Below are 25,193 nucleotides of genomic sequence, written 5' to 3' on the forward strand. Positions count from 1 at the left end.
GAAAGAAGAAGCCCATTCTTTTTAAGTGGAAAGGGCAGAGTTCCATATTGACTTAGATAAGATTGGAGAATGAAGCTAAGCAAGGCTTTAAAGACCGATGATTGAATGATTTGAAAAATGAAAAGCAGTCTTACTTCACCTAGAGGGAGAAAGCCAATAAATAACACCGTTCTAAGTAAGAGACGGAAAGCACTCCCTTTACCTTAATGGATGAAGAGTTACGTACAGACTACACAGAGGCAACTAATGGTCGTGTACCCAAGGTAAGATAAAAGCATAGGTCAGAAAAGGAGATCAAATCATCACTGAGATGGCCTCCTCCTCGGTTCGCTTCTAAGGATCTCTAGTTGGCGGGGGCAGCCAACAAGGCCTACTTCTCAACCGGTTCACCAGAAGGGCTGCTTATGAGAGCTAAGGTGACTAATTCATCATAAAAAAAAGTAAAAGGCAGAAAAAGACTACAATACCACAAGCAAGAGAGAAAAGAGAGTGCATCTCACTACCAGTGCCGTCAAGATCGGGTACAAGCACCTCTGGAACAGCAAGTTCAACTTTTGGATGCTTAAACAACCACACCCTTTCCTGCGCCTCTGCACCCCCCTTTCATCTTCGGTTAGCGAGAAAACGGATTCAAATAACTAAACAACAACAAGGCAATGGGGCCTAAAGCCCCCCATTTATACCACAACTAAAAAAACCTATTCATTAGCTAAACTCACCCCTATTCACTTACGAAGCAATCGGACTCGCCTCTTTTTTTTGTTTATTTATAGAAAGCGTGTTCAAGGCGTCAAGTTTTAGTATGAAATCACACTTCCACTATTGCTAGGAAGGGCTTTGCTTACATTACACCTCTGGTCTATCAAAGTTTTTTTCATCGTCCAAGAACAAATGCCTCTTCAAAAGAGAATCTCGAAGAACTTAACTAGACAATACTTAACTTACCAGCCTTACTAGGCAAGAACATCAACCAATCCTAGAACTACAAGATGATACCTTAGAAGCGACTTCTCCTAACGACAAGTAAAGGCATACCCTCTAATAAAGGAGAGCTGCTTTCCCTCTATTAGAAAACTAGACAAGAATGGATGTCACAGTGGAAAGCTCAACCGCGTGGCACAAAACAGTGGGTTGGGGTTCCTGATCTTGTCTTCCTTCAGGCTAAAGCTTCAAGTCTCAATCCGAAGTCAAAGAGAAAGTAATAGATAAATAGATGCCCACTCTTCCCCTGGTGTAGCTGCTGCAAATCACCTATTGAGTTACGAAAGGGAATCCACCCCACATGCACGAGTCTCGTCTTCTTTTTTCTAATAGGATCAGTAGTCCGCTAGTGGGCTTGGGGTCTTTCTGGATGAGCTTGAAGCTTAGGATTGTTTTAGGGCAGTATCCGGTGGAGAGGACTTCGGATACATGTCATTCCGGTCGGTGACTCCGTCTGTCAATGTATTTCTTTCTGTCACTGGCCGGGCTCTGAATGAAATAGAAATCCCGTTCGTTCACCCTCAGACTTGAGACTAAGCTTTCTGCCTTGCGACTAGCCTCTCTCACTCAAGATAAGGTCAGGTGATCCCTTTCTGTCTCCTTCTCAGTTAGGTCCAATAAGTCCCTTCCCTTTCTCCGATCAATAAGCCCCCCGATCCCTTTCTTTGTCTTTCATCCTCCCTGAACAGAATAAGTAAGGCCCCGTTTTTTTCTAATAAAAAAAAGAAAGGGCGAACGTTTGAAGTGGCGAAGGCCTATGATATAGTAATAAAGAAAGTACGTTAAGGTTACGAAGTAAGGTCAGCTGGTTAAGGAAAGCTCAGGTTATGAAATCGCTTAGCCATTAATTAAGTAGTAGTGAGGCGTCGGTACGGAGCCTTCCACTGTGGACCGAGACTACGCAAAGGTAGAACACCATAGAAACTTCGCTGACTTTATAATAAACCTTGATTTCGCTACGCTCAATAAGAACCCGGAATAGCGGAAATCGGTTCGTGTTCCGCTTCCAAACAAAGTCAGTCGTCTTTGCCCAAGTGTGAACTGCGGACGACTCTCCATTGGTTCCATTCCTTCTAACTTGACTTCTGGGTCAACCCAACCCGAATGGTAAGAAGAGGGTCAGCCAACCAAACAGCGGTCCACTTTGTACATTTGCTGAGGCAGACCAATCAGGCATTTTAGAAAAGGGAAGGGAACTTTTATCACCGAAGGAGGCTGTAGAAATGAAGGAGGCGGGAAGCTACCGCTTCTAGAATGCAAGCTTATCCTTTACTTTTTTTTATAGCGTACCGCTATTGAAAAAAAAAAGGTTTATGGATGAAGTAATCGGAGTGACAAATGATTACGGTTGCGGAAACCGGAAAAAGTCGTTACCTTTTGAATTGAATCAAAGTAGCGCCGAGTACTTCGACTACAGGGGGGAGGGCAGCTTCTACGACAGCTTCGCGTCCTCGCCGCTTCTTTCTGGCGACTAGCTTCTAAAGTGGGTGGCCTGGTAAGCAAGCTACCTTCAGCATCGGTAAAATCCCTATCCATAATAAATAGGAAAAATGGTGGGGAAGGAGGCCCCCACTTCAATGGAAAGGGGGGAATCGCCGTTTCACAGCCGCTCCTCTACAACAAACTACCTTTCGCCTAACATGATCACGAACGAAGACAGAGAATTGCGTAGATAGAAGGACGAAACCAACCCACTTGTCCTGATCGGAACGATTGAAGAAAGAAAGAGAAGGCCCCTTTCGCTTATCCATTCCGCGGGGCATCGTCGGAGAACAATGTCGGGGACAGGGTGAGAACCTTCCGTTGGTTACGCCCTTTAAGTATTGGTTCTTTCTTAGCTTAGATAGATATGGAGATAGATCCAGATAGAGATCTATATCAATATATCTATCGATAGATAGAAAGATAGATATATTGAGAAATGGATATGGATCTGGTTTCAAGATCTATGAACAAGAGAGATCCCTAAATATCCATTTGATAAAAGTCAACAATGGGGCGGAGCCGGCTGAAGGAAGGGCGTTAGAGCTTACTAATAATATAGGGTTTCTTTCATCTTTCAGCTTGATTGGAATCGATTCTATGATTGAATAGCAGAAGTGCTACTTAGTAGTAGAAACTCGGAGAGACAGACAGAGAGGGGACTCAATCATACCTGCTAACTCCTAGGATGATAAGTAGGTCCTTTGTTTTTGACAGGAATAGTTCCAGCCTTTGTAGCCCCTCGGGAGAGTGAGTCTACTTAGCGAACTGGCAGGACGCGGAGATCGATTGATCAATACGAATCTCGAGAGTGGATGGTTGCTCCGTTATATGCATGCGCCCCCTTGTCCCGGAGGCTCTCCGGCCGAGGAGGGGCTTGCTATCGTAACCCTTTCTCCCGGTGTATGTGAAAAAGAGTGACGAACCTTTTTTTGTTCGGTCATAGGTTGGTGTCCAAAGAACGAGAGTCGGCTTCCTTAACTTTAGTCCTTTGTTCCTCAGTAGCTCAGTGGTAGAGCGGTCGGCTGTTAACTGACTGGTCGTAGGTTCAAATCCTACTTGGGGAGAATTTGGAGTTCTTACTTTTCTGACCTAGCGACCAATGTAATTTGTAGCCTTCCCCTTTGTTTCTAAACTAGCAGAATCGTGGGACATCCAAAGTGGGAAGTTTCTTGTTGGTTTTTTCTATTTCTTACTCCCTAAGAATTTTTCTTGGAACTTGGTTCGTTTAATTCTTAGGGAGAAGAAGGATCCACTGGGAAGATTTGAGTAGTATCTTCATTAGCCGGAAGGAATTTGTCTCCACTAGCGTCATTCGAAGAACGAACAAAAGGGGGGTTACTGTTTAGGTAGGATAGATGGATGTAGTCCAATGGCTAAAGCTCTGCCTGCTTCTTGTGGACTGAACTCTCTTTAGGTTCCGAGTTGTTTTTGGGTAGGATGGTCGAATTTTTCTTCGCCACTAGTGGCAACGAAGTTCTTGGTAATTAACAAGGGGGAAGGAAGATCTCCACTCATTTCATCCATTCAGTGCCTGCGGTGAGGCGCAACCCACAACAAACAAAGGGGAAAGTTTGCTTGCTGTAGCCCTTTTTTTGTAGACTAGGCTTGATAAGCTAAGCTATTTAAGCTCGAGAAGGGTAGGCTTGCAGCTTCGCCAGAAGCTACTAGGGGGGAGCTGTCGTAGAAGCTTTGCCCTTTGTACAGAGATTGTTATGAACTGACTAAATGACTAGCGGAACGCTAGCTAAGCTAATAAATAGTATAAGTTCCCTTCAATCAAATCAATAAGCTTTTTTTCAGGCCTCCTTCTTAGAACCCATTGAGGGGGGCCTCGGCCCAGGAAGGGGAGAGTGGCCGAGTGGTCAAAAGCGACAGACTGTAAATCTGTTGAAGTTTTTCTACGTAGGTTCGAATCCTGCCTCTCCCACTTGTTTGTTGTAGACTTCAGAGAAGAGAAAGGAGGCATTCGTCAGCGCAGGAAGGCCCGATTTCTTCTTGTCAATGCGAAGCTCCTTTTTTTTTGCCGTGCCGTGAAGTTCAATTGTATCGTATGTTAGTTAGAGAGGTTGGCGAACTACTATGATCTATAGATTCCCCAGATATATCCAATCCCAACGAGAATAGAAGCGAGCCGCTTCCGTTGTAGTCGTCGTAGTCTTTTAGCTTATGTAGTGGTCGGCCTTCCTACACGCACGCGCCCGCCAGAATGCCTCCTTGGTTCCGGACGAAGCCAAGCCGATACATACGATAGGCGAAGGCCATTTCATAGCGCCTGGGAACGCAAGTTTGATCGAGGATTGGGGAGGAGAGGTGGAATGGAAGAAAAGGCTCGGGATGGATTTTGGAGTCTTTGTGCGAGCCGTATGCGGTGAGAGTCGCACGTACGGTAACGAGGGGGGTTCGCGTCTATACGTGTAGTGTGGTGGTTGGGCCTACCCACCCTATTTGTTCCATGATCTATGGGTCTACTGGAGCTACCCACTTCGATCAATTAGCCAAGATTTTGACCGGATACGAAATCACTGGTGCTCGATCTAGTGGTATTTATATGGGGATTCTATCTATCGCTGTAGGATCCCTATTCAAGATCACTGCAGTTCCTTTTCGGGCGGCTGTAGAACGGACGGCCGCCCATAGGTGGTAGGTTAGGGTGGGTGGTACCGCTCAGATTGCGGCCAATCTTCCTAACCGCGCGCGGGCCGGGCTTAGAGCGCGTGAAACTCATCACTATCTCGTAAGGGCGTTGAGACCATAGCATGTTAAACGAAAGCGTCGCTTTCTCTGTAGTGTTTTCACACAGCTGCCCGCCTAGAAGAGCCACTCACTCCGTAGTGTTGTCACACAAGATAAGCACGCAGCCCGCCAGCTGGCCGGGCGAATCGAAGTTATCTTCCGGTCAACTGTCCACCCAGTCAAGTGCAAAAAACACAGTAGAATCACGCAGCGCACGCTGCTGGTGTGCTTCCTGCCCGCGAGGAAAGAAGAGCGACAAGGTTTAGTTCAGATTTGACTGTTTGCAGCATGGGAGCGGATTACCCAAAAAATCCCTGGGAACAATGAAAAAAAAGATATCTCGGTAACGAAAACCATAGGGGGCTGTATTGGCGAGATCCAACGGTGAACAGCTGTCCAAAAGAAAAACCGCCTGGAAGTCCGAGGACCTTTAGTACCCTTTCCCCGAACCAGCAGCCTTTGCGCCAAGCAAGACCGCCCTTGTCCTTTCTCCATTCCGCCTCCTTCTTAGCTTTGTTCCAATAGAGTCTAAGGCAAAGCAAAAGTAAGTGGGTTCGTATGCCTACTTTACCTACTTGACGAAAGGGAACGAACTTAGTTTCGTTTCCGGGTTTATGGACTCCTTCCTTTTTCTTTTTTTTTTTTTTTTATGTCGTGACGCTTTGGTTACCGGCAAACGCTTCCAAAGGCGACCCTCTCGAGTTTCCGGCTGTTTCCTAGATTGAAGTAGCCTTTCTTTCGTCACCCTACCAAACGAAAGAAGTCACTATCAAACAGCTCGCCCTACTGAAGTACCAAAGGTGCGCTCCGCCCGGTGACTAAGAAAGAAATTGGTTTGTGCTTTGAAGTGATGAGGTCGCAAAGAGGGGGGCTCCTATTGACTAAAGGTTGGTTCTTCGGTTTCCTTTAGAATGAAAGTCGCTATGAAGCCCCTACTACTTATACTGACTTTGTTTGATTAAATTAAAAGGCGAGCCCCAACAAAACAAGTCGTATGGGGTGGGGTGCTTGTGGTAAGCTGCCTTGGATATGAGTATGAGGAATTCCTACAAAAAGGCAAAGTCCGGTATTTGACGAAGGAAGATATATCTATCAATAGATAGGATTTAGTGTTCGATATAGGGGATAGGATCCATCTGCTCTTTTTCTCTCTCCATTTTTTTTTAGCGTTATATCTGATCTGCTCTCTCTAAAAAAAATGGGGATTTAGGATACATAGAAATCTAAGGGGTGTCTATTCTATTCCTCTTTAGAGTAGAGAAAAAAAAAGATAGCTGAACGAGATATCTTTTTTCTATCTATCATTGATTCAATCTATGAATCAAGTCGAAAGACTTCTTTGGGTTCCCCGAAGCCCCGAATGGATTGTGGATCGTTTCTGCCAACGAAATGAACGCGGAGCCCGTTCCGAATGCTTCTCCGATCGGGAAGTTCTCGCGAAGAGAATAAGATGCTGCTCCCCCTCCCTCTGTCTTTTCTCGCTTTGCTAATCTTCCCTTCTAACGCGGGCCGGGCGGCGGCGGGCGCGGGAGGAAGAAACCTAAGAGCGTCTTCTCTCTCTTAGGTTTCTTTTTTTTTTCAGTGCAACACAGGCTTTTTGTCATCCCTGCAGCTTTCCAGATTTTGTATTGAATGTATGGCGTAGCTAGGATCTTCCAATCTTGAGCCTATCCTATGTTCAAACCAACCAAACCCACCCCCTATTTGAATAAGGCTGGAAAGAATGCCCGCCAAGTTCAGATAAGGGAATGCTTCCCCCAACCATTAAAGGAAAGGCTCGACGAAGGGAGATGCGGCGGGGGAAGGAAAACGCTTTCGGAGATCGAGATTCATTTTGTTTTTCATCGAAAACGAAGAAGGCCGAGGATGGCCTACGGTGCGTGTTATCTGAAGGGAACACGCTTTTTCGACCGCGGTGGTATGCCTGCATTTCTAGGCGGGCCCTCTCCTCGTTCTGCCCGCAGGCCCATTGGGATAGCAGCCTTCGGGCTTTGCCTGCCCTTGATATATCGGCCCGGGAAAGCGCTGGCAACAACAGAAAGGAAGGGGTCCATGTAGCTGCTGCGTCCGCCCCCTTCTTAGCCCCATTGACTAAGAAGGGGCTGCAGGTTCGGCATCTACTAAAAAAGAAAGAATCCACTTGAGATAACCACGCCTCTGCTAGGCAGCGTGTGGAATGGCCAAGAGCGGACCTTTTTGGATATATAATCCAAGTGGAGAGTGGGGTTACGGGAACAGCCGTCTGATGGAAAACCACTTTCACGTTCGGTTCAGAGAGCACTTTTTTTCGTCGAGAAATCTTCGTTCCCTTTCGTGTGAATTCCCCTGCGGCGAATTCAAAACTGTTGGGGCCCCATCTCTCGAGCCCCGAAGAAAACCCCTCCCCTTCGGACTCCATATCCCTCCCTTTTGACTCTATATATGTGGGAACCTGATATCTATGAGGGTTCACCCATCCCGGTTACAGCATTCCTTTCTATTGCGCCTAAAATTTCTATTTTTGCTAATATTTCACGTGTTTCTATTTATGGTTCCTATGGAGCTACATTGCAACAAATCTTCTGTTTCTACAGCATTGCTTCTATGATTTTAGGAGCACTGGCCGCCATGGCCCAAACGAAAGTCAAAAGACCTCTAGCTCATAGTTCAATTGGACATGTAGGTTATATTCGTACTGGTTTCTCATGTGGAACCATAGAAGGAATTCAATCACTACTAATTGGTATCTTAATTTATGCATTAATGACGATAGATGCATTCGCCATAGTTTTAGCATTACGGCAAACCCGTGTAAAATATATAGCGGATTTGGGCGCTATAGCCAAAACGAATCCTATTTCGGCTATTACCTTCTCCATTACTATGTTCTCATACGCAGGAATACCCCCGTTAGCCGGCTTTTATAGCAAATTCTATTTGTTCTTCGCCGCTTTGGGTTGTGGGGCTTACTTCCTAGCCCCAGTGGGAGTAGTGACTAGCGTTATAGGTTGTTGGGCGGCCGGAAGGTTGCCACGAGTAAGTAAGTAAGTTTGGGGGACCGAAGTCCCTTTCGATGACCTGGCACCGGACACGTAGCTTACCGAATCAGTTGCGACACCGATGGGAATGCATGCTACGAAAGATAGGGTAGAGTCTGATACATCAACCGTCTACTCAATATCCTTGTACGAGTCCACAATCACTACACGAGATGAACCTTGGTTTGGTGAATTGAAGTTGGCCTTAGGTGTAAAAGGACTCCCAGTTACTACGCGCGATCGTATACTGAGGTGCTCCCCGCCGGTTGTTGGAACGACGCGAGCCGGGCCTCCATTCAGAAAGATGAAGGGTCCAAACAAAGGTCAAAATAGGGGGTTACAAATGCCCCATCTCATTGGGGGCGGAAAACGAATCGACATCTCGATGTGATACAGCCTTTTCCATTTTAGTTGGGAAAGAACGGCGAAGTCCATCCGAACCGTCCAATGAAGAATAAGAGGAGAGCAAAGCGCCAATGGCGCGCGAAGCCCATGCGAAACAGGCACGGAGAAAAATAAGTGTGGAGGATAAGCAGCCGAGCTCATTCCCTTCGCTTCCTGGGCCCCAAGCAGTGCAGTCTTTCCTGGCCAAATCCTTGATTGGGGGCTTCTTGCTGCGCTACTTAACTATAGAAAGACTTTTTTTCTAGTCATATATATTAATAGAAAGATAGATCCATCCATCTATCCTATCCGATTTAGATTTATATAAGAAAGAATTTTTTTCATTCAACGTTTGATTCAAAGAACTGCGCTAAGCCCCCCCCCCGCTCATGAAAAGGCTCTGCTGCAATGGATGGCAGAGGGTCCGTAGTATCCAAAGCACTGGAGTGGTCCAGTAGCCGGGAAGGGGCCTAGAAGTGCCTACTACTACACCACACTACACTCGGCTCTACACATTTACAGAGCTAACCCCTGTCCAGTCCCTGGCAGAGTGAAGGGGGCTTCCGTCCTTTTTCCCTATCCCCTCGCTTTGCTATAAAAGCAGGCTAACGGGGCCTTACTTATTCAGGGGGGAGTGGAGCCCCGAGAAGCACTGTATAGAGGAAGATCCTCGGCCCCTCCTCATTCTCTACAGGGTTCCAAACCTTTCTTCAACATAGGTGACAACGAGCGGGGCAGAGATGGAAGAGATCGAACACGAGAATAAGAAGCAAGCTCGCCTTCCTTTTTGATCATTTTGATAGAGAGGGATGAAGAAAGTGGACAAAACGGAGTAGCATTTCCCAGTCGAAAAGAGATGGGTTCTCGTCTTGCATTTCTCATCGAACAAATACGGAAAAAGAATCATATTGAAAAACGTTCCTAACCCACCAACCCCTTCCTTCGTAGAGCCGTGTATTGTAAGTGATCCGAACCTGCCCGGAGCGAGTCTCCCATAGAGGCAAGTGAAGTTGGTGAGCCGTATGATGGGCAACTATCTCCTGCGGTTCGGAGAGGACTCAGCTGTTAGTTAGTACCCCCTTTCGGGGTGGACCTTTCACTCTATTTTATTATATACGCTTAGCGAAAAGAATGTTTTTTGATACACCTAGGACATGGATTTTATATGAACCAATGGATCGTGACAAGTCGTTACTACTAGCAATGACTTCGTCTTTCATTACTTCATCCTTTCCATATCCCTCCCCCTTGTTCTCAGTTACTCATCAAATGGCACTCAGTTCATATCTTTAAGTTCGATCATTGACAAGGTTCAAAGAAAGGGTAGGAAGAGAATAAAAGAAGAAAACAACCCCGGTAATCGAGTTAACAGCCTTCAGTCCCACTGAACTCGCTTTAGCGAACGACTTAGAGCTATTAGCTTCTCTTAGAGATCCTCTCTCTCCAGAAGCAAACTTACTTAAACCAACTCAAAACCTTATAAGAAAGGAAATGGTTCAGGCAACATTCTCTCCAATCTCTCCCCAGTGATGTTGATGATGGGCTTTGATGCAAGTAGCTCGATTGAAATTGAGGTTCTTAAGGAAAGGCGCGAAGCCTGTTTGAAACTCCCTTTATAAATAACCTTCGCTTTGGTTTATGCCATTTGAGAAGTCATTGTCGAAAGTTGAAAGCTAGAGATTGCTTATTACTCTTAGAAAAACTTATCCTATCTGCTTGTTCATAGCCGAGCTTCACTCCTAACCTTCCCTACTTAAGGATCGAATGCCGCTCGTAAACTCGCCCCTCTCTCTTCAGGTTCTTAAGGGTATCTTTTTTTTTTATCCCTTAGGGCATCAAGACCCGGAGTTTCACTCAGTCCCCCTCCCTAAATCTGTCATCCTTTACTCCCGAGTTAGCTTTTCTTCTGCTTCCTGTCCTCTCTAAGAGTACCTTCTAACCTGGAAGAACAGGGGGAGTTCCCCACCGCTACTCTAACAGCTGCCTATTCTCCCCCCTCGGGGAACTGAACTCGCTCCACTCCAGAACAATGCCATGACCCGGTCGAGAGCCTGGAATGCGGATTCCTTCAAAGAGAAAGAGAGAGTGTGTATTCCCGGCATCAATGCAATCACTTCCTGGTCCGAGAACAAGAGCAATTCTTCTTGGTCCCACCAAAGCATGAACAGTCGACTCAACAAAGGGGATATTTTTACTCAAACGAATTCCGTCTATTGTCATATATGACCTTCCTCCAACAGATTCAATTGCATCGTTTATTCCTATTCCGGTAAAACTAGCTGCTGACTTAATATAGGATGTAGGATGCCGAGAAAGAGTTCTTTTCGGGGTGGAAATAGAGGCAAATGAATGCCGTGGTTTGTTATTTATTTATAATTGAACAAAAGCGAGGAGAAAACAAGTCGATCTAAGTCTTTTTTAACGCCCGTAATGCAGCTAAAAATGGAAGATCGAACAAGCGTAACGAAAGAAAAGAACCCTGGGATTCCATTCTCTTCCCCGTGAACTGACTATTGAATCAACTCCTCCGGGCTATTCCCTAGGCTGATCTTCCCCGGGCACTTCACTCCTCTTTCTATTGTTCTTGTTACAAGCCCTTCAGCCTAAGAAGAAGAAGCTAGCATTGGCAGAAATGCAAGCCAGTAGGATAGGGTAGCAGGAAGCTAGAGAAGGTCTATCTAGTAGGAAATTACAGGGGACTTTGTTAGGAAAGCACGACCAGAGAATGAGAAGTTCGAAAGTCTGATTATTAGATTCTTACGATTTCTCTTTTGTTGATAGAAGCCCGACCGGAGACAGATAATCCGTTGAATTGCCTCTAGGGCCAAAGAGAACGACATATAGCTTTTTCGCTCTTCCAGTAGATGAACCGGGAAGAAGGATGACGGCACTGTAGAAATGACGTAAGTGATAGGCAGTTTCCTTTCTCTATTGATAAAGCGGGAAATGAGCTCTACAATAAGTGCACCGAAAGGGGGCCTGAGAGCTAGAAATAGGTTACGCAAGCAGCAAGTAGGCTTATTGGAATACCAGCCCTTCCTGCAGACAGATAAGCCGGAGCTAGTGTACATAGTCGGGTTATTAAGTTAGCGCTAAGATCCGGAGGAATTGAATTTTCTACTTGATCTGGGAACTGACTATTGAATCCAATCCGAAGTCGGAAAGAAGTTAGTCTATTGTGTTACGAAAGCCGTAACTAATAACTACCAATAGGAGGTAGCCCATATCTCTAAGAATCTCTTCCTAATCCCAGGGGAAGAACTTCAAAAACCCCTTCACAATTGGAACTTCGAACTACCGTAACTCCTAATAAATCCAATAAGCCTGGGTGGGGCAAAAGCCCGGGATTCAATGCAACTAGTCAACAAGGTTAGCTTCAAGGTCTAGTGTATATAATAGGAAGTCTGACAGGGGAAATGGAATCAGATCCTTTAGCTGCGAACTGAGCCTCAAGTAAGGCATCTTAGAGCCGTAAAGAAGTCATTATAACTCCTTATAAAGACCTTACTGCTTCTTTAAAGAAAAGAGAAAGCTAGTAAAGCCAGGGAAGGAAGTTATATTATTAGGGGGTTAGTCTGTCGAATACAAGAAATTCCTCTTTCTTTTGTTGTAATTGAACTTCTGGAGGAATGAAATTCGCACTCGGCTCGGCCAAGCAGTTTCACTAATGTATCGGGACATTGAGTGTCCTTCCTTGACTGCCCCCTCCACTTCCTCTTCACATGGAGGCTTCATCCCCCACTGTTGTCCTTAACATAAGGATGATAGGGATTTCGAGAGAGAGACATAAGGTCAAAGGTGTTTGAAAAGCCTATTCTTGATGATGAGTTCTCACATTCGATTGATCTCTTCCATCCTTGAAGGAAGCAAAGGGGCATTTCATTTGAAGATCGATGACTTGCCTTCTTACTTCTTTGTTTCAGTCAGGACTGCAAAAGCAAATTCAACGAAAGATGCACGATTCTCTGACGCAACTGTCCGATTTGGCTTTGTCTCAGCCGTGTTAGGGGAATGCAAAAGATAGAGATAGGGGCAGCCCCATTCATTCAAGGTAGCATAGCTACTGCATTAGGTCCGTAGGGTCCGGAGACAGGGGAGCGAAATGCCACCCCATTTCAAAGGTGCGCAGCAGACAGGGCAAAAACAAGGTCAAGGGCTGAGTTTGAATCCTTTTCGATAAAAGGATAGGTTCTTAGCCGCATTGAGTAGGTCTTAGGTCTCTTTTTCTCTTTAGATATTAGAGACGAACGGGACTTTGACAAAGACAGACTTTCTGACTGTAGCCACGTAGGGTTCAGGGAAGGCTTTGTGAACAGCTAGGGGAATTTTCCAGAGAGGTGGGGGAATGAAGAATGGGAGAAGTGGGAAGTCCAGCACCATCTAGCCCTAGAAGAAAAAAATAAACCCAGGAATTTACTTCTTTAGGGCTTAGGGCTAAAAGGAGATGGATAGGCATAACATTCTCTACTCGGGCAATGAGCTACCCCTCGGGCTGGGAGTTGAGTTACGACTCCGACTATGACTACTAGCTTGAGCTTTGTCTCAGGAGTTCATGCATGTGGGCCGTACTACAGTTCAGCTTCTGGAGTGGTGGCCAGATTGCCCCACCTTTCCCCTGGAGACTCTCAGACAATGGATTGGTATCAGCGGTCTGCCTGTTCACTGTTGGGATTCCACTTCCTGAAGCGAAGTGGTGTCAAGCTTTTTTTCCCTGGTAGCTATTAATGAAGAGACATGAAACCTGGATGATCTTGTGGAGAAAAAAGTTCATATGGAAATCCCTGTGGGAAAAGGTATTCCAACATCGCGCGCATTGATGAAGTGGGTGATCTTCAAAGGCCGGTTTCTTTCCGACCCATTCTGGTCTCGGCGGGGACGAGAGTAGGACAGCCAAACGAGATGTGGCTGCTTCAGCGCAAGAGAAAGAGAGGCCCTTCGTACAAAGCCTTTTCTTTCCCGCGTGGATAAATAAATATAAAAATTAAGTAGAGGACTAGCTCGCATAATAGGTTGGGGTGAAGTACGCAATTTCTTTCGTTCTTTATAATAAATGTATTCCCTTCTAAGGGCATGTACTACGTAGGGCCTGTCGGCCCGGTCATAATGATCGGTCTATCTCCTTTCCCCGGAGTAAAGGAAGGAATTGTGGAAGGACATTCCCTACAAGATGTAGTTGCAGCAACTGGGAAGGGCTTTGCTGAGCAAGCATAACCCGGCGGGCAAGAGATTGGTTTTGAACCAGCGGATCAAATTCGTATCTATTTGATGGCAGATCCAGTTGGTATCTATGAAAAACTCGTGGCGGTTTATTCACTATAACCCGACTCGAAGCCTGCAGCAATGCATGAAGAGGGGCGATGCTACCAGTTGCAGGAAGGGTCGGGGGAGAGAAGAGTGTCCTCATCATAGGGTTGCTATGAGGGACTCTCAACTCCTGACTCCCCATTTTGACCGATGGGAGACCCCATATATCAAAATTAGTAAGATTATTAGGTTAAGGTAGCGGTAGTATATTGGAAGAGGAACTCGCTTTCGCTATCCGATTTGAAGTGCGAAAGTAGAAGCTTAGAGCATAGATAGTATGTTGGAAGGTGCTTCTAAAAGGAAAGACCCACTAAAGATCTGTCATAATCTCCCCAAGTATCACGGAGGTGGAGCCTATTCTATGAGTACCTTGGGAGGGGGGATGAGGTGGACATAGCTTCCTTTCCCGGATACAACCTACATAGTGATGATAAAGCTGTTCCTTTTGTTCCCGAAAAAACCTTTTCTTGTCTTGACAACGAGTAAACTCACCTTGAATTTCAAGCTTTCATTCATCAAGCTTACCAGCACCCGCGGATGTCCTATTTCGTATTCATTCGACCGAGAAGTCATACAAAGAAAGGTTCTTTCATGTAATGCATAACGGGCGGGCCTCCTATGGATTCCTCCAACTCAATCTTTCTTACTTCAACTTACTTCAAGACTCTAGTAAGGACTTTAATACACAAAAATAAAAATAGTAACCTTCCTCACCTCAAGCTGTAAACTCTTCTCTGTCCTCCGAAGGATCAGATTACCTGATTTCCGTAACTAAATAGAGGTTGCTAGGTCCTTCGCCTTCTCAACTCATAAGGCCCTCTTGCCTTATGAGAGGAATGAACTTCTGGACTGGAATAATGCACAACAATCTCAAGATCGAGGATTCTCAAGGACGGGATTTCTTCACACAAATAGAAAGAAAAAAGGTAGGTTCTCAATCTCAGGTCGTTGTGCTCATCCTGATCTAAGGACGGCCCCGTAGTAACACTAAATAGAACTCATCCGGCTTGAGACTAAGCTTTCTGCCTTTGCTATACTTCCTTTTAGGCGGCTTGGTAAGAACAAAAGAGAATGATTCTAACTTGACTTTCTGCCCTTCTTCAAAAAGGAATTCTTTAAGAGCTAAATCAATTCATTAGAGCTCCCCGGTTGACTATGACTTCTTTGCAGCTTATGATTTCGTAATGCTCCTGCCTTACTAGACTTTCTTACTTCCGGATCCAACTGATGGGAATTCTTTAACTGCTACTTCTTTAGTTAGCCCTTCGAGCTCTTATTCCCTGCCTAAAAGATCTCAATCTAAGTCATGGCTTTCACGCAAGAAAATAGAAAGATGAAGGTCAGCCTGTAAGGCCCCAAGCTCCATTGCAAGACAAGGTCATTTTTCGTTTACCTGCTTCTCGGAACGAAATCCTAAATAAGCTGATTGGCAATCCTTAATTACAGCCTTTCCTACTAGATCCGCTGAGTAAGGAGGGGATTTGGGCATTGGAATAGAATCCCCCCGCCGGGAAAGATCAGAGAAGATGAAGAAGGTCGGTATTGTCTCAACGTAACTCAATAGATCGATAAATCTCCGATCTCTCTTTTCACCTCAAGCTCTTTCTCTGCTTTTGCTGCTTTCCGATAGAGTAGTTCAGGGAAGGCTAGGAAGAGTTGATCCTAGTGGCATTGAATCCTAGGTCTTGTAATAGATTAAAAGGGACTATTAAGTGATTCAACGGAATATGGATGAGAATCAATTGGTGTTGAAAGAGATTCTTTAGTTAGATGAGCGGTGTAGTAATAGAATGGGGGTTATTTCTATAGAATATGGGGGAATCCCCTGTAACTCAATATCAATTAGCTTTCTAGCTTTCCTTCAATACTAGATCCCGTGTAACTTAGAAATCATACTACCAGCTGTATGGCCTGTACCTGCAAGCCCGTAAAAAGGGTTTTGGGTAAGAGATTCGAAGGGTTTTGGCCAAGGCAGCTTATCTTCCTCTAGCGGATAAAGTAGCTAAGCCCTAAGAAGCTAGATAGTTAGTTTATGGCTGAGGTTGCCATAGAGGAATCGAAGGCAGAGGTAGAGCTAAAAGACTTAAACGAAGCTAGCTCGGCGTCTAACTCAAACCTATAAATAGAAGACTGCTTTCAACTGCCTTTAGTCCCCGATCTGTAAAGTAAGGGCTTGAACACAAATCTCAATAGTTTTCTCATCTCAGCCTGATCTTCTGACTGACTTTCTTTCCACTGCCTGACTTGACTTTAAAGCGGGCTTTCATAGATAGAGGAAGCTAAGGTAGGGCGTGTATTATAATACTACTTGTTTTCTCCGATTAATCTTCTCAATCTCAATACTGATTGTTGGCTTTCGTAACACGATATCAATACTTTTCTCTGGACGTGTAGTCTAACTCTAAATCAAAAACGGAATCTCCGATAGGAATAGATTCTTTCTTACTTCCGGAAGCAGGGTAAATGACAGACTTTCTTCTTTTTTTTAAGCCTTAGGGATCCAACTGATGGGAATGAAACTGCAACTTCCAGGCCTCCCTTATCAGATGAAGCTGGGGAATGCACAAAAATAGACTCTAAAGTACTAGCTTTTGCGCTAAGATCTAATATAGGACTAAATAGGATGCTCTTGCAGCTTGCTGCTCTTTCTTCCTCTCTTCTTACCCTCTGCTTTAAAGAATGCGAAGACGTAAAGAAGTCAAACGATTAGGATTTAGTTAGACGTCCTTCAGCCTAACTGGAAGGAGAAAGCTTTGGAAGTAATAAAGACTTACAGCAGGTAGTTAGATTTACTTACACGGGAGCTATAAGGAAAGTTAGAAAGAAGTGTCATTTTGCCTTCGCGTGACCTGCTCAAATGCCCTATGATTCCATTCCCCTTAAGGGGGACGTAAAAATGAATAAATCAAAGATCAGCCTATTTCCCCGCCTCTTGCTCCGGGAGAACTGACTATATAAGAAGCTACTATATCAGCTACTTCCTTTTCAAGGACAGGCCCTCTCTACAATGAGCCTCTTAAGGAGTATATGATCCGTATATGGGGTAGCGAACCCAGCTCATCACCGTTAGAGAGGTAAGGCCCAGGGCGGCGTAGAAGTATAGGATAAGGGTATTATCTTATACCGCTATAAATCACCCACACCACAACGATTAAAATACTATACCATGATGATAACTCCTGTGTCTTCTCTTCCCTATCGTTCACTTCGGTGACTCCAACCCCGTAAAGATGATCTCTTACACTAACCTCTTCCCATGAACTTCCTGAGTCCCTATCTAATAGTAAGCCCCCTCCCATCCTTACTGACTAAGGCTACGGCTCATGCCTAAGAAGGACCTACTGAGGTAGCCAAGCAAGGAAGTGACCAAACACTAAGTCAACCCTGTCGCTATCGGTCGATAAGACTTTCTCTCGCTACGCATTCTTGCAGCTCATTCGCATCCATCCTCCCTCTTCGAGTAAGTTCTCTCAGACTTCTCCTTGCATGGATAAGTGGGCGAGCAAGTGAATACCTATCTATACCTAATATATATACTCAATCTTCCGAGGTACCCCCTATCGGTGTCAATCCTCTCCCGTAGGCTTGAGAAAGCAGTAAAGAGTAAGGTTTCTGCTGAGTTCGAGTTCAGAGTTGAGCAAGTTGGATAGTTGTCTCTTAGTAGTTAGTAGTCAGTCTCAGTAAGAGTAATAAGTCAAGTAACTCCCCTTGTGAGCTTTCCTCCTTCCTTATATTCAACAAGAAATCCCTCAGGTTACTGCATATAAATCAGCTCCTCCAAATCACCATGTAGAAAAGCTGTTTTGACATCCAACTGTTCCAACTCCAAGTCAAACATGGCTACCAATGCGAGCAGAACCCGAATGGAACAGTGTTTTACTACAGGTGAGAAAACCTCATTAAAATCTACACCTGGTACCTGACTGTATCCTTTTGCAACTAAGCGAGCCTTATACTTGACTCCTTCATCTCCCGGAGAGGACTCCTTCCTTTTGAAGACCCATTTGCAGCCAACAATTTTCTTGTCTTTAGGCGGTTTAACTAAAACCCATGTTTTATTCCTATGGAGAGACTCCACCTCTGCTCTGGTGAATCTTCTGCATCCTCTGAAGTAGATAGCTGGACTGAATTTGATTGTGAATCATTTTGTGAAGAACTTGTATTCTCCACCTCAAACTCCACCTGCTCACTTGAATTCTTCACACTTGTCTCATCAGAATTAGAAGGCTCCTTCTTCTGATGAAGCATGACTGACTCATCAAACACAACATCTCTACTGATTACTTACAGATTTAGGTGACTTTGGATCAAGGTACCAAACCTTGTATCCTTTTACACCTGCTGGGTAACCAATGAATATGCCTTTTTTGGATCTAGGTTCCAACTTGCCATCATTAACATGAACATATAAAGGACATCCAAATACCCTTAACTCAGAATAATCAGCAGGGTGGCCAGACCATACTTATTCTGGAGTCTTGCAGTCAATAGAAGCATTTGGAGAACGATTCACTAGGTAGCAAGCTGTAGAAGCTGCTTCCGCCCAAAAATCATTGGATAAGCCAGAATTAGATAGCATGCAACGAACTTTCTCCAGTAAAGTTCTATTCATCCGCTCAGCGACACCATTCTGTTGTGGAGTGCCTCTGCAAGATAAGGTGTGGAAGATGCCTAACAATGCCTTCATCTTTACAGAATTTGTGGAAATCACCATCACAAAATTCTAACCTATTAGAAGTGCGAAGGCGTTTAATCTTCTTGCCTGTTTGTTTTTCAACTAAAGCCTTCCACTGCTTAAAAGTGACAAACACATCACTCTTTTTTTCATAAAATAAACCCCTGGAGTAGTCATCAATGAAGGTAAGCATATACCGAGCACCACCTTTTGAAGGAACACGTGCTGGGCCCCAAAGATCAGAATGTATGTAATCAAGAGTACCTTTAGTTCTGTGAAGCCCTGAGTTGAAACTGATTCTCTTTTGCTTGCCAAAGAGACAACGCTCGCAGAACTCCAACTTGGATGTACTCTGACCAGAAAGAAGACCCCTCTTGCTTAACAATGTCAAACCCTTCTCACTCATATGTCCCAGCCTCATATGCCATAGTCTAGTGACTTCTGAATCAGACATGGAGGAAGATACAGCAGCAGTGCCTATAACGGTAGATCCTTGTAACACGTATTAAACCATTAGGGGGCTACCAACTTGATGAGCTTTCATCACAACTGGAGCGCCTTTTACAACCTTTAAAACACCATCACCGCCAACAGACAACCACCGAGATCCAATGTGGTCAACGAAATAAGGTTCTTTGACATATCTGGAACATGCCGCACCTCAGTAAAAGTTCTTACTACAACGTCGTGCATCTTGATTTTGACAGAACCAATGCCAGAAACACAGCAGGATTGATCATTACCTATCAACTCACTTCTGAGCTTCCTCTCCTTTCAGTCTTGCTGAGAGAATCTTACCTCTAGTGTACTGCTCCCCTAACAGCTCATTAGTTTGATTAGTTTCATTCTTTGCTTTCAACTCATACGCTTCTTCCATTGGCTTTCATCTCTTTCGGGTAAAGGCTTATATCTAATCCGGTTTGATGCTTTCAGCGCAGGAGCGTTAAGCCCTCTCCTTTACTTATCGAATAGGGGCGAGTAGCGAGATCGAAGAGCAAAGCGATAGGTTACTATGTAGCTTTCCCGAACAAGCAACGGCTTCTAAAGTAAAGGAAGGGGGCGCGCTAGCGCGAAAGCCGTTGCGCGTTAGCGCATCCGCTGGGAGAGGAGTGTTATTGATTGCTCGTTAGCGCTTAGCCGGGTAAGAAAGGTGCTTGTTTACTTTTATTCCATATCTCTTGATCTTAGATACTATATTTGACTCTCTATCTCTATAAGACAATAGCAGGACTTGCCAGCATGAGAGGAGTGAACCCTGTCTATCTGTGGGGAAAGCCCCTTTATTAGTAAGGCGATATGCTCTCCGATGCAGTAGATCAGTGGACCGGAAGATTAGCATGTGGGGCGAGAGTGTCCGGTCTGCTTCAAGTCCTGCCGTTCAATACTGGACTTCTTCTTCCGCTTCCAGGAGCAGCCTCTATCCAGTTGAGGTGAGGCCTTTGACTCCGCTTGCCTCTACTTTTCATGTCAAGCGTACAAGTGTAGTTTAATGGGATTGACTTCTAAAGACAGGAATTCTTTTTCATCTCCTCGGGCAAGACCCTGTATAAGTCGACGTCTTAACCTGACTTCCTGAGCTCAGTTGATTGTTGAAGCAGTAGCTCTGGATCAAGAGCTGGATGCTTACCTTATTATGAAAAAGGTAAAGGCTTTTTTTATAGATTCAGAGGTGAGTAAGGGGGAGAATGGAAGACCTAAGAGCCCCAACTCATATCGTACCAAGAACTTGCCATTGACCTGATCAAGCGCTTTAGGGAGATCACCTTCACCCATGTTCCGAGAATCTACAATCGCTTGCCCTTATGGAATAAAGCTCGCTAGCCCTTATGGAATAAAGACTCAGCCGCTCTAGTACACATGCTAGTACACCGAAGTACAGAGTCGCTTGTCATCGAGAGATTGGGCATCCCAGCCCCTTTAATGAGGAGGAGCCCTTCCGTCGAACGGGACTCATTCATCTTCTTGGATGAAGACTATCGAGAGTTGGAACATGATGAACTATCACCAGTCAAGATGAGGAAGATTACGAGGACGATGGGAACCTTGGTATTCTGATTTCTACAATTACCTCAAGGACGGGTTCATATCAGAGTACGCCACTCGTGGTCAGAGGAGAGCCTGGAGGAGAACTTGCCCGACGATTTGTGATCTTGACGCTATCATGTTAAAGTTGTAACCTAGGGCACTAAAGTCAGGATGTTATAAAACAACCTATGAGGAATAGGAAGAGAATCATCTTTCACTGGATTCAAGGTAAAGAAAACCGCTATGAAAAGCAGAGAGATAGATCACGCCTAAAAGCAGCATTCCTATAGCTCTATGCCAAAAGCAAAAGCGTAAATGAGTTAGGAGCTTGAACCAGGCAATTTCCTTATGTTTAGAGTATAAGGGCAAAGACAAGTCCTCCCATTATTGGAAGTGCATCGTGGAAAAGGCTCGTTGAGACCTGCTATGATCCCCCTTTCAATCGAGTTGGCCGTCGGGGAGGAAGAATCTGGTGCTTGAAGGACTAAAGCGCAGTCAGTCTTAAGGGCCTGCTTCAAGGCTTAGCTCTGCAGAAGGAAGACTTTGACTGGGGTATATAAAGAAGTAGTTGATCAAGGCTCTTTCAATGACTCTCACATTCATTCCAGAGTCTGAAAGACTCTAACCTCTCACTATCGTTCGAGTGTCTAAAGACCCTAACGGTCTGAAGGAATCCAAATTCCTACTTATTATCGCTAGCTATTTTATTACTGATCAAGTTGCGTTTCGCGATTGATATGTAATTAACCACACTCAGTCCAGAATAAGCATTCCAAGCCCAATCACGAGCCCTTAATAAAGAGTTCGGTCCACTCAGGTTGAAGCCCCTTCTAGTGAGCAACCGAGACAACCAAGAACCTGGTACAGGAAGCCTACCCTCTCGGGTAGATAGGGTCCATCACAGGCCTCGAATCTATCCAACGGCCGAAGATTTCTTAGTTACATCCAAGTCTCCCTGCGACCATTGCTCCCCCTTTACATGAACGAACTGCATCAAAGATGTGAAAGCAGTAAGTTCATAGGCGAAAACATTGAAGCAGAACTTAGCTAAAAGAAGCAATCGTCCCTACCCTCATAAAATAAGATATCCACATTCAGACCAGAAAACGCATGATAAGGGAGTACTTAGTCGAGCGAAGCGATAGGGGAGTAGTTGCTCATATTAATGCTATGAGGAACGTATAGTCACTTACTTGTTAGAGTGAGGAACAAAGTCACTCGACCGATAGGGAGAGGTACGATCTTGAGTTCTTGCTTTTAGCTGGCATGCTGATCCGCGATTACTAGTGATTCCAACGAATGAATTAAAGAATTAAAAGGCTAATGGCCTTATTTATTAAAGGAATCAATCGTACTGATTGCGCATACCCGGAATGAACAAGCAGTAAGAATTAGGTACTCTATTTAGGAAAGCTATAGAAGTCATATACGAAAGAACATCCTCCGCTGCTAGCAGCTCTTCTCTTTCCTGTATCGAGCGTGAAGCTAGACTCACAGGTTCCGGATTGAGCTTCCGTTTTAGCTGTACTTCGGTCAAGGATTTACCAGCTGATATCTCCTACTTCCTTGTTCTACCATGCTTACTGTTACGCCAACAAACCTAAAGAAACTAGCTCTTGCAGCTGTAGCGAGGGTCAAGCCTGCTCATGAATGGGACTATTAGGGTTGTGGTATTCTAATGAGTTCCAGAACAAAAGGCTTAGCTCAAGCACTAAGTAGTAAACTCCTTACTCCTTACTCTAGCAAGTAAACTCCTTAGTTTCGGATGTTCTATTAGAGTTAGAAAGACAGATGATCAAAGATCTTACTAGCTCATACAAGGAGAGAGCAGGCAAAAGTAAGGGCTCGCCACCTTGGCTAAAGGTTTGCTACTGAATGCGGTCTACTTCCCCTTTGACTACTAAAATAAAAGGAGAAATTGAGTGCATGATATAGCGCGGGAGTGGCAATATTGCTTCGTTTTAGTGCTGCTTTAGTGAAGGCAATTTAGCCTGTTAGCGGCCGCTACAATTGTTTCGGTAGCCCCCTAATGGTTTAGGCAGCAAGCGCCCTTACCTTATGGAGCCTAGCCCGGCAGCAGCCCTTTTCTCATCCTTTCTGGGACCATTCCGCAGTGCCTGAGAAGGTCGAGTAATTCTAATTGCGAAGTTCGTTCTCGATTAGTCATGTGCGGAGGGAGAGAACGGTGCAATTGCCCCAGACCAAGTCTCATCCCCCTACTCCAAAGGGCTTCACACTCTGGGAGTTCCTTCTACTTGACCAGCTTATTCGGATTTGAATTACCAGCCCCCTATAGGTATTGTCTTCCAATCAGTGGGTTCATGTCGCACAGAAAGCGAGACCTGAGAAGGAGGCTGTAGGAGAGAGAGAGTCCAGCATAACTGAAATCATCTAAGCTGACAAGGACCCAGAAAAGGAGGATGCTGAGGAAGAAGGCGGTTTCGGGCTTTATGCTATAGGCGCTACGTGTACACCGCCACGTCGAGACTCTCTTTCGAAAGTGAGATCACCACCGGCTTGTTTCAGAGTGAGGGATCACTCCTAAAAGCAACCTTTCACTTATATGAAGTTCTTAAGGGACCCCTTTAGAAATAGGGGGCGTTAGCTTGGGCTCGGTTAGATTTACTTGAAGTAAAGGGAAAAGGGAAGAGACTAGTCATTAAAAAAAGAATCATACTGATGAGTTCCTATCCGATGCCCTCTTATCTTCCCTGTTTATAAGCTTTCATCTCAATTGGCTTCGTGTTCGGGAGACATGGGAAAAGCCTCGTTTCCGGCAATGTGAACCTTCCCGGCTCGTATGATTCCATCGGGTGAATTAATAACTAGATAATCCATCCAATACTAATCACTAACCTGTCTGGGACTCCTGTCTTGAGGAATAAAAGGGGTTGTTGGATTTTTCTCTAAGGCATTTCCTAAGGTTTCTAAACCTTAAACTATTCCTGAAGCTAGGAGTTGCGAAGCCATAAGTCAGGGAGTTCGGAGTTATAGGCATTGGGTTACAGAGTGTTCTTGCTCCAGGTTGTTAACTCAGGTGTCCGGTTAAGAGTTCTGACAGGGGACTCCGGGTGTAAGAGTTCGAGGAGGTTTAGCCTTGGTCTGGCTACATAAGGATCAGGTACTCAAAATGCAAGAGACTCCTGTAAGTTTGAAACCCGTACTTGTGAAAGTATGCCTTAGTAAGGTAAGGAGTTGCCGTCCTCAATGGAAAAGAAGTGGGAGATAGAGAAAAGGTTTAGAAGAAGACAGAATCTGGCTAGCTTGTAAGCGGGGGAGCATGAAGGGAGTAGGGCGTTCTAGTAAGACTTCTTTCCCTCCTTGCACTGGGTTCGGCCTCTGTTCCTCTCCCGTTGGTCGAGTTACTTCGTTCCTTGCTGTGCGGGGTCTAGTTCAACCTCGTGCTGGGTAATCTATTACGATAACATTAGCCCTTCTGTCAAGACTATAAAAAAGTATTGATTTGATCGATCCCTTCGTACCAAGTCAAGACTCATTACTTTCTCCAAGAGCCCTAATCTAATAGGGGAGGATGGTGCTTATAGGGTCTTAAGTAAGTTAATTAGTGTCACAAGTACGGTTGTAGGGAAAGAGTTAATCGAGTTAGTCTTGTTTAACCTGCTTCTTAAGTTAGAGGCACAAGTAAGGTATGAAAGAGTATGAGTTAGTAACGAGTGGGAGCTAGCCCTAAAAGAAAGTAGGGAGAAGACAAGATCGGTCCCAAGCAAGTAAGGTATAGAGTTATCTCCCGAGCTATGAGTTAATACTTGATAGGAGTTAAGAATAGAGTTACGGACTAAGCCCGAACGAGAGAATCCTAGATCTGTCACAAGGTAAGTGAGTAAAATAGCAACTAATAGAGTTCTTGCCCTTGTTGTTAAAAGATGAGTTGATCTCATGAGCTAAGCTCGACCCCTTCCTAACTAAGAGGGATAGGGGAAGAGAACAAAGACATGAACTGACTCCCGAGCTTTCTTCTTTAAATGAATCCTATCACCGGTCTTGTCTTAAGGCAGTTGGAGAGCGAAGAGCTGCACCTATTTCTAAGCCAGTTTCAGCTGTAGTTTTCACTCTTGCTTTAACTGAATTGGAAAGGAGAGTTAATGTTGTTGGAGTTGTTGAGGATGTCACCGATAGGAGCGACCCCTATCCAGAGAAGGGAAAGAAGCAAAGCTTGAAGTTTATGTTGCCTATTCTCTTAGGTCCCCGAGAAGACTATTATTGCATGAGTTGGGTAAGCAATAGAGTAGTTACGAGCTCCTAGTTAGGACTTTGACTGCTTTAGCATCCTCTGGAGATGCTGCTTTCAATCTTGTTTGAGCTAGCTTGGTAGCACCTCTGCCTTTGGTTCGTTCATCTGCTTGCTTGATTATTGCTTTTGATGCTAAGGTGTCTTCAAGTAGGGTATTTGAGTTAGTAGCTGAAGATCGGTCAGTAGTAAGGTATGAAAGAGCAGCTAGGCCCTATTAGATAGATAGTTAGGGCATGTGTTAACAACTGCTTTCACTGACTACTTAAAGTAATGGATCGGTCACAAGCACGTTATAGAGTCTCTGTCCTTTCCTGTTGTTTCACCAGCTGTAACTGCT

The 25,193-nt window shown here is 44.8% G+C and overlaps 2 non-coding genes across 2 annotated transcripts; both read left to right on the top strand.

Annotated features, from left to right (window-relative positions):
- The first annotated feature begins 3,458 nt into the window (after nt 1-3,458).
- Nucleotides 3,459-3,530, top strand: TRNAN-GUU (transfer RNA asparagine (anticodon GUU)). Its single transcript has one exon. It is a non-coding gene; the product is annotated as a tRNA-Asn (tRNA).
- Nucleotides 3,531-4,310: 780 nt separating this feature from the next.
- Nucleotides 4,311-4,393, top strand: TRNAY-GUA (transfer RNA tyrosine (anticodon GUA)). The gene has a single exon. It is a non-coding gene; the product is annotated as a tRNA-Tyr (tRNA).
- Nucleotides 4,394-25,193: the final 20,800 nt, after the last annotated feature.

The sequence above is a fragment of the Arachis ipaensis genome, chromosome B10 (genome assembly GCF_059453495.1).
Source record: "Arachis ipaensis isolate K30076 ecotype BB chromosome B10, ASM5945349v1, whole genome shotgun sequence".
Taxonomy (NCBI): domain Eukaryota; kingdom Viridiplantae; phylum Streptophyta; class Magnoliopsida; order Fabales; family Fabaceae; genus Arachis; species Arachis ipaensis.